The sequence below is a fragment of the Procambarus clarkii genome, chromosome 51 (genome assembly GCF_040958095.1).
Source record: "Procambarus clarkii isolate CNS0578487 chromosome 51, FALCON_Pclarkii_2.0, whole genome shotgun sequence".
Classification (NCBI taxonomy): Eukaryota; Metazoa; Arthropoda; class Malacostraca; order Decapoda; family Cambaridae; genus Procambarus; species Procambarus clarkii.
In genome coordinates this window covers 11,555,401-11,565,169 of record NC_091200.1, presented here as the reverse complement: position 1 = coordinate 11,565,169, position 9,769 = coordinate 11,555,401, and positions in this window count along the sequence as shown.

Below are 9,769 nucleotides of genomic sequence, written 5' to 3'. Positions count from 1 at the left end.
GCGCGGACAGTGAGGTGACAAAGTACAGGTAATTGGAAGGTAATCTGTTCGGAGGGTGATTAGTGGTTAACCACCTGTCTCCACGACCAACTATCACGAGTCCGCTCACAGTCCCAGGTAACACACAGGACTCTTCAACACAACGAAGTCACGTCTAAAATTTCGGGGAAGAAAAAGAGAAATTCAAGAGAGCTGAAGAGAGCTTCAAGAGAGCTGAAGAGAGCTGAAGCCAAGGACCTGGACACGGGCCGACAGCCAGTTATATAACGCAAAACAAGTATGCAGAAAATATATATGAAAATGAGTCTCAACTCTTGGACCCCGCCTTTTGCAACAGTTGTCTCACACACAGGGACTCATCACAACCCGGTGATTGTAGCTACAATCACCACCCTAACTACCAATTAGTGGTTCCTTCCCCCCATCTCTATGGTTCATGGGGGGAGGGGGGTCGCCCCGCCCCAGCTGCCCCCCCTTCTCTCCCCCTCCCCCCTGCGTGTGTGTCTGGGAATGAGCCCCAGGATGTAGCCCATTACGCTTGTTAAACTCTTGGCACCAATATCCACTGCTGGGTGAACAGATGCATCAGATGAAAGGAAAACTGGTCTGCGGGAATCGAACCCGAGACCTGTCGGTTGTGAACCGACTGCACTACAGACGAACCGAGCTATAGGATTCTTATGCAGGCGATGAGTCACAATAACGTGGCTAAAGTAAGTTGACCAGACCACACACTAGAAGGTGAAGGGACGACGACGTTTCGGTCCGTCCTGGACCATTCTCAAGTCGATTCTCACAATGGACTTGAGAATGGTCCAGGACGGACCGAAACGCCGTCGTCCCTTCACCTTCTAGTGTGTGGTCTGGGCAACTATAGGATCCTTACTCATGTGAGTTTCAACATCTCACCAGTACCCACTAGAACTGACCACTGCAACATAGGTCATGAGTCTGAAAAAATTATATTATTATTACTATTATTATTATTAATAAACAAAGTGTGCTAGGGGAAGTATAGGGATCTTCTCCAATCATATGAAGAGCTTGTGGACTCCTCTACCTGCTCCCAATCTCAATTCCCTTTCATTCATGTCACTTATTTCCGGTATTTATAAGAACATAAGAACAAAGGCAACTGCAGAAGGCCTATTGGCCCATACAAGGCAGCTCCTATTTATAATCACCCAATCCCACTCATATGCATGTCCAACCCATGCTTGAAACAATCGAGGGACCCCACCTCCACAATGTTACGCGGCAATTGGTTCCACAAATCAACAACCCTGTTACTGAACCAGTATTTACCCAAGTCTTTCCTAAATCTAAACTTATCCAATTTATACCCATTGTTTCGTGTTATGTCTTGTGTTGATACTTTTAATACCCTATTAATATCTCCTTTGTTATGTCCATTCACCCACTTGTGATATATCTGACCATTCCGGGAACTTCTTAAATTTCAGCTGTAGAATTGTGAGGGCCATCCACCTCAGTCCTCACTCTCACCCTCCTCACTAGACGCGTACGTCTGGGTGTGTATATACCTATCTCTTACATGTTCGGGTCAGATATACCATTATTCCAGATATGTCTGGGGTGGATATACTTTTCCTTTCTAGATATGTCATGCCAGATATACCTTCATTCCAGTCTGTCAAGGTATGCTGACCTACAGCAGGTAAGGGGAGATAATTAGGAAGAGAAAGTGATCAGACTATATAATAAGACTACATAGTATAGTAACACTGTATAATAAGACTATATAGTATAGTAACACTGTATAATAAGACTACATAGTAAACAATATAGTTAAGCCTATATAGCACAACTAAATCAAAGCGTGACATATCTGTGAGAATCATATTGAGGCTATTGAATGGGATCGAACACATGTCTTTGGACTCCCTATAGTAGATAGTGTGTGTGTGTGTGTGCCTGAGAAGTCCATGAATGAGGGTTCGAGCCCATCGTATGGCTTCAATATACTTCCAATACTTGGAAGGGATTACTAGGCTGAGAGAGGAGTTGGAATAAAAGGATTGAGAAGGAACAGGGCCCCTCCCTACCCCACACAGACACCATTGGCAGTTCCCAGGACTGATCACGTGTTGGTTCTGATGCTTTCTCCCTCAATGGGACTCTGATTCCTGTCAGTTAGGTATTCTCTTTCTCTTTATGTTTACTACTCTCCCTGTAATCTAATTAGGTACTATGTCAAGGGCTTTCTGGCGGTCCCATAGGTAGTAAAGTGCGGCCAACCTATCTGTTTTCTCTCCTGTTAATTTAGATTCACATAGAAAGTTGTGTGCACGTGTGTGTGTGCGTGCATGCGTGCAGGTTGGACTTTGTCCTTCAAGTACCCGCCTCCGCCGCCAGGGTGTGCGCAGGTGCCAAATCTAGTTTTCCTTGTGGCCGGTTATGGCAACGTCGCGCCCTTGGGAATCCGGGTGGGACAAAAGTTTTTTTCCCTACCTCGTGTTGCTGCTGGTAGAGGGGGGGGGGTAGAGGGGGGGAGGGTAGAGAGAGAGAGAGAGAGAGAGAGAGAGAGAGAGAGAGAGAGAGAGAGAGAGAGAGAGAGAGAGAGAGAGAGAGAGAGAGAGAGAGAGAGAGCACATACTCATTAACACACAAACACCCTCACACGTGTGTTGAGAGGCGGGACCAAAGAGCCAAAGCTCAACCCTCCCCCGCAAGCACAACTAGGTGAGCACAACACAAACACACAAGCGCCCAACTCACAAACACACAAACATAAAAATGAACCTATAACAAGGTGAACACATTCTCACATTAAAGATCAACAAATACACACAATAATTCAGATAAGAAAGTGAGCTCAATAGATGTAAACATATCATTAAGATAATCCCAGAGAACGGAGTATTTTCCATTCACCTCCTCCCCTCCCCTCCTCCCCCCTGAGTGTGTGGATACTCCCCCAGCTGAGTATCCACATATATATAAACATAGACCCCCACCTGTCACTCATCCACAAGTTTCAGCCCCCGCTCCTGTGCCAGCTAAGTCCACTACGGGCTCGCCATAGCCCGTGCTATTGCCCCGCTCCTGTGCCAGGTAAGTCCAATACGGGCTCGCCATAGCCCGTGCTATTGCCCCGCTCCTGTGCCAGGTAAGTCCACTACGGGCTCGCCATAGCCCGTGCTATTGCCCCGCTCCTGTGCCAGGTAAGTCCACTACGGGCTCGCCATAGCCCGTGCTACTTGGAATTTTTAGTTCCCAGTAGCTGAATCTTAAACAACAACAATACTCATCTACTCCCCCCCACCTTCCAGCACACCTGACTCCCCCCAACTAAGCCACCAGCCTGACTTAGTAGTGGCTTAGATGTCACAAAGATATGATTCTTCACTGAAGATGGAACCAAGGAAGATGGAAGATGGAATCAAGGGGAAATAAAATGAAGAGGAGAAGGATAAGGGGAGAGAAGGAGACCCTGATATAAGAGCAGTTAGAGGGGAGGCAAGATGTATTAGTAGTTAGTTAATAATGCCTTGTGACCGTGTCTCCTTGGTGTTAGGCTCTCTCGAGCGAGCTATTGAGTGGCCTTAATAAGGAAACATTTCATTTATACCTTCAGACTCTCACCGTTATTTTCTATTTCCTTCCAGAGTGTTTTTATTTTTTTTTAATATAGATATTTATTATATATAAATATAGAGTAAATATAGACAATATTTATTGGTCATTTATTTATACACTGCTAACGAACATGTATGCATTTTTTGCATCAACCAGAGAATGTGATCAACTTGATTGATTGATTGATTGATGAAAATTAAGCCACCCAAGAGGTGGCACGGGCATGAATAGCCCCTTAAGGTTAACTTGGGTGTACAAAGGTGAGATGTAATGCTGGCCAGTATATGCATATACACACACTAAATATATATGTATATATATATGCATATATATGCATATGTGTATATATATGCATATACACACACATACCAGATGAGTCGCAGAGACGTTAGAAATAATTTTTTCAGTGTCAGAGTAGTTAATAAATGGAATGCACTAGGAAGTGATGTGGTGGAGGCTGACTCTACACAGTTTCAAATGTAGATATGATAGAGCCCAGTAGGCTCAGGAACTTGTACACCAGTTGATTGACAGTTGAGAGGCGGGACCAAAGAGCCAAAGCTCATCCCCCGCAAGCACAACAAGGTAAGTACAAGTAAGTGAGTACACATCTCACCTCACTCACCCTAGCACTTCCCCAATACACTAACTTTGTGCTCTATTTCGTGGTGGTACATTTTGTCGGGGGACTGAATCATACACTTTTTTTTGCATTCACAGATTATGCAATCATACCACCATACGCTCTCGTGTGTGTGTGTGTGTGTGTGTGTGTGTGTGTGTGTGTGTGTGTGTGTGTGTGTGTGTGTGTGTGTGTGTGTGTGTGTGTGTGTGTGTGTGTGTGTGTGTACTCACCTAGTTGTACTTGCGGGGGTTGAGCTCTGGTCTTGTGGTCCCGCCTCTCAACCGTCAATCAACTGGTGTACAGATTCCTGAGCCTACTGGGCTCTGTCATATCTACACTTGAAACTGTGTATGGAGTCAGCCTCCACCACATCACTGACTAATGCATCCCACCTGTTAACTACTCTGACACTGAGAAAGATTCTTTCAATATCAGGCTAGAAGAGGAGAGGTACACAGAACTGAGGTGAAGAACGAAGAGAGAAAAGGGGAATGAAAGAGGGTGTAGGTGGACCGGGAGAATGAAATAGGTGGAAAGACAAGACCTGGGAGTGGAAAGGGAGGTGGAAGTCGTAATTATGGATAGAATGGGATGGGAGAGGGAAGTGGGAGGGGATGCAGAAGATGGAAGAGGCACTGAGGCAGCTCCCTGACCCAGCCCAGATAAGTCCACAGCCTTGTGGACCAAGCACTCACAAGTCAAGCCTGGCCTCGGGCCGGGCTTGGGGAGTAGAAGAACTCCCAGAACCCCATCAACCAGTTATCAACCAGTTATCAACCAGTTATCAGCCCATCTCACCGTGGATGACGACCTGGAGGACAAACAAGACAGCAACACAGAGCAACGTGCAACACAACATGCAACACACACGCCCTCACAGGAATGTGACCGCACCGCTTACCACACACACCATACAAGTACATTTTTCTTTTTTTTTGCAATTTCATCCACCAGCGGGGAGCTTGGGCCGTCTGTCTGTCTGTCTGTCTGTCTCTGTCTCTCTCTCTCTCTCTCTCTCTCTCTCTCTCTCTCTCTCTCTCTCTCTCTCTCTCTCTCTCTCTCTCTCTCTCTCTCTCTCTCTCTCTCTCCTCCAACAGGTGGGCTCAAATTACCACCGATCAGTGGAGCATTTAATGAACAGCAAATTCTAATATTACCTTTTCCATCTACCCCCCTTCCACCTCTTCCTTTCTTCTAACCACCCCTTTCCCTCCCTCTCACGTTCCTCCCTCTTCTACCTCACTCATTTTTTCTTACACCCGCGTTTCTACCCAATCCCCCCCCCCCCCACACACTCTTCCTTACAACAGCTGTTCGCTTGTTAATCGCTAATCTCGACTCTCCGTACAGGCAGCGTAGGGGGCGAGGACCCCCCTCGCCTTCTACCACCAGCTGATTACTTCCGGGTCACTTAGTGAATCGTGACTACGTGTGGATGACCACTACTCCTATTGGCTCCTGTAGATAGCCGATTCATTCAACTAAAAAGGTCATTTTGTGATATCTCTGTCTCTCTGTCTGTCTGTCTGTCTCTTTCTCTCTCTCTCTCTCTCTCTCTCTCTCTCTCTCTCTCTCTCTCCTCTCTCTCTCTCTCTCTCTCTCTCTCTCTCTCTCTCTCTCTCTCTCTCTCTCTCTCTCTCTCTCTCTCTCTCTCACTCTCTTTCTCTCTCTCTCTCTCTCTCTCTCTCTCTCTCTCTCTCTCTCTCTCTCTCTCTCTCTCTCTCTCTCTCTCTCTCTCTCTCTCTCTCTCTCTCTCTCTCCTACTTCCCAGGAACGTGTAATAAAGCAGATATAAACAAGTCCATAAAAAAATAGGATAATTTAACTAATAAAATTCCCCAGCGTCATCAGCGGAACACGCCAGTTCCAGACGTCCTGGAACTTCGTCCTGGATTGTCTGCTCTCAGACGCAGCCTCGCTAATCGGGGCTCTGGGTGAGCGAAAAGACAGTCGTCTGAGCGAAAACTTCTGCCTGGGTCACCTTCACTCACTTAAAAACACGTGGGTAGGAATTTCTCAAGAACAAGACAGAAGGTGAGAGAGAAAAGGAAGAGATATAGAGATAAAGAGAAAATGAGAGAAAGACAGGAGCCACGTATGTCAGATCCATTCTGGAATGTGCAGCGCTAAAGTGACGTTCTTATATCTCGTTAAATACAATATTTAACTAGAGAATATATATATATATATATATATATATATATATATATATATATATATATATATATATATATATATATATATATTCTGATTCCACAGCACTTTTAACGTCTTTGTTAACTCGTTCTTTGAGAATTCGTCGCATAGTCATATCTACGTGAGCTAATTAGAGGATATTTCTAGCTCTCTTTTGAAGATTACAAGTAATAGCAGCTTAATAGTCGTCCATCTGAATGTTGTAGGCGAGGACACGTCTAATGGGCTGTGTGGTTCACTGGGGTCCTTAACGGTGATGTCTCTTCAAGGGGGTTTCAGGTTCACTGGGGTTCTTAGGTGGGGATGTCTTCTGGGGGATGGGGGGGGTTTGGGTCAATGGGGGTCTTTTTAGGTTATTTTAACCATCTTTACCACTGCCACCACTTTGTCAGTGGGCCATAGCCAATAGGTGAGTATATCTCCACGTATATATCTTCAAACACCCACTTGCACCAGTTCTCTTCCTTCCCCATTGGAAGGAAGTAGGAATTTCTCAAGAGATAAGAGAAAATGAGAGAAAGACAGGAGCCACGTATGTCAGCTCCATTCTGGAATGTGCAGCGCTAAAGTGAAGTTCTTATAGCTCGTCATAACTGAGACATAACTATCTCTCTGCTTCTTCTTTTCCATCTTTCTCTCTCTCTCTCTCTCTCTCTTCCTTGACTCCTCCCTCCATTCTCTCCCTTCCATTTCACCCCATTCTATTAGCTCCCAGCAAGCTAGCCGCCCTGTCCCTTTTGCAATATTGACAGCGGTCAATTCTCTGCACGCTGCTATAGGCCTACTGTCAAGCCGTTCACAGGATCGCCCTGTTGCTCTTTCAGCCTCGTTCGAGCGTGTCTCTTATTCCCTGCAAAGATTTCTCCTTTTGCTGCTCTTCCTCTGTCTCCTCTTCCTTCCTCCCTATCCTGGGTTCTTTGCCTCTTTCGTGTTTACATTTGGTTTTTTGTTTATCTTCCGTCTTTCACCTCTTCTTCCTGGTCTTCACCTTTTGCTTTATTCTGAGTGAGATTTCTCTATTGCTTCTGTTCCGTCATTTTCTTTTTCTTCTCTTGTTGCCTCAGCCTTACTGACTTTAGCATTGTTATCCTAAACCTTAAACCTTTCTCATCATTTCTTTTATGTCTATGTTTTCTCCTTTCATTCTTCTCTTGCCATTCCCCTCCCCCCACATGTTTACCCCTCCCCTCTTTCCCAGCTTCCCTTCCCACACCATAACCACACCACCTACACCATCCACCACACCACCACACCATCCACCACACCAACACACCATACCACCACACTATCCACAACACCATCCACACCACCTTCACCATCCACCACATCATCCACCACACTCATCATAACTGCTCAAGTGTCCTTACGTAAGAAGGAAAGCAGAAAGCAGACACCCCTCAACGCTCCAGTGGGTCCCTTGTCTGCTGCACCATAGCTCATTGCTCCCGCACCTCGGTCGAGCGTACGCCAGCACCCCGGGTCGAGCGTACGCCAGCACCCCGGGTCGAGCGTACGCCAGCACCCCGGGTCGAGCGTACGCCAGCACCCCGGGTCGAGCGTACGCCAGCACCCCGGGTCGAGCGTACGCCAGCACCCCGGGTCGAGCGTACGCCAGCACCCCGGGTCGAGCGTACGCCAGCACCCCGGGTCGAGCGAACCCTCTCACCCCGGCCGAACGCATTCTCGCACTTCGCCCGGAAAAAAATGGAACAACAAACAGTTAAGGAAGTCTGCATAATAGACCAAGAAGCAACAGACTGAATGCAACTAATCGGTCACTAATTTGCATATTTATCTTTTCTTTTTTATTATTTCAACTAATAGGTCGGATCGTAGTACGTTACATAGCACAACTAGCCTACCTTGAGGTGCTTCCGGGGCTTAGCGTCCCCGCGGCCCGGTCGTTGACCAGGCCTCCTATGCTACGATAACGTAACTATCTATAGCCTGCTCCTTTAGGCCATTCCATTTTCCCATTATTCTTACCATAATTCTCCCCGGTGCCGGCGAGAAACAAAAATGGGCATTCTTTCACCCTGATGCACCTGTTCACCTAGCAGTAAATAAGTACCTGGGAGTTAGACAGCTGCTACGAGTTGTTTCCTGGGGAAGTGTAACAAAAAGGAGGCCTGGTCGACGACAGGGCCGAGGGGACGCTAAGCCCCGAAATCACCTCAAGATAATCTCAAGATAATCATAAGAAAAGTGTCTAGTATCTCTATGACTTTTCTGTCTCATCCAGGTCCAATTGTACTATTGGTATTCGCCGTGAACATTTCCTCTTTTTCCAATGTCAGTCAGCCTAAGTATTTTATACGCCTCTAACATATCCCTCTCTCTCTCTCTCTGTCTCCACTTTTCTAGCGTTGTCAAGTTTAGTTCCTTCAGTCTCGCTTCATACCTCACCCCTTGCAATTCTGGAACGAACTTCGCTGCAAACTTTTGAATCTTTTCGAGTTTAAAGATCAATGAATCTGAACAAGATTTGAATCTTGATCTTGTTTAAAGATCAATGCTAGAGCTATGCTAAGTGCCTGTGGGGCTTCTTTAACAACCACGGTGATACCTCGTCTGGTCCAATAGCATTAGTTTCATGTAGTGACGCAAATTGTTCCATTACTTCCGCTGCTGTTACCTCAGTTTGTAATAGTCTCTCATGTAGGATAACCTCCTCCTCTTTTAGTACTGGGAATTACAGACGAGGAGTCACAATAACGTGGCTGAAATATGTTGACCAAACCACACACACTAGAAAGTGAAGGGACGACGACGTTTCGGTCCGTCCTGGATCATTCTCACAATCGACTTGAGAATGGTCCAGGACGGACCAAACGTCGTCGTCCCTTCACCTTCTAGTGTGTGGTCTGGTCAACAGCATTTTCATAGTCCCTTTCACACAATCTTCGTATATTTATGTATTCGTTTCTAATCCTATTGCGTCTATTTCAGTTTCCTTCTGTCCTTTGACCTTTGTGTTTCTTCCACTCTATCCTGCTTTTCGTTTTTACTTTTTGGTAATGTCTATTGACCCTCGGGTTATTATCTTTTATCTTCCTGTTAGTATGAATCTCTCTTGTCTCTCTGTACCTCTGCTTGATTTGGTCCATCATTTCCTAGACTGTCTTCCCTCTGTGTGAATGTGTGAGTGCATGCGTGTACTCACCTATTTGTACTCACCTATTTGTGCTTGCAGGATCGAGCATTGGCTCTTGGATCCCGCCTTTCCAGCCATCGGTTGTTTACAGCAATGACTCCTGTCCCATTTCCCTATCATACCTAATTTTAAAAGCATGAATAGAGTTTGCTCTATTACGTGTGTGTATGTCTGCGTGTGTGTGTATATGTGTA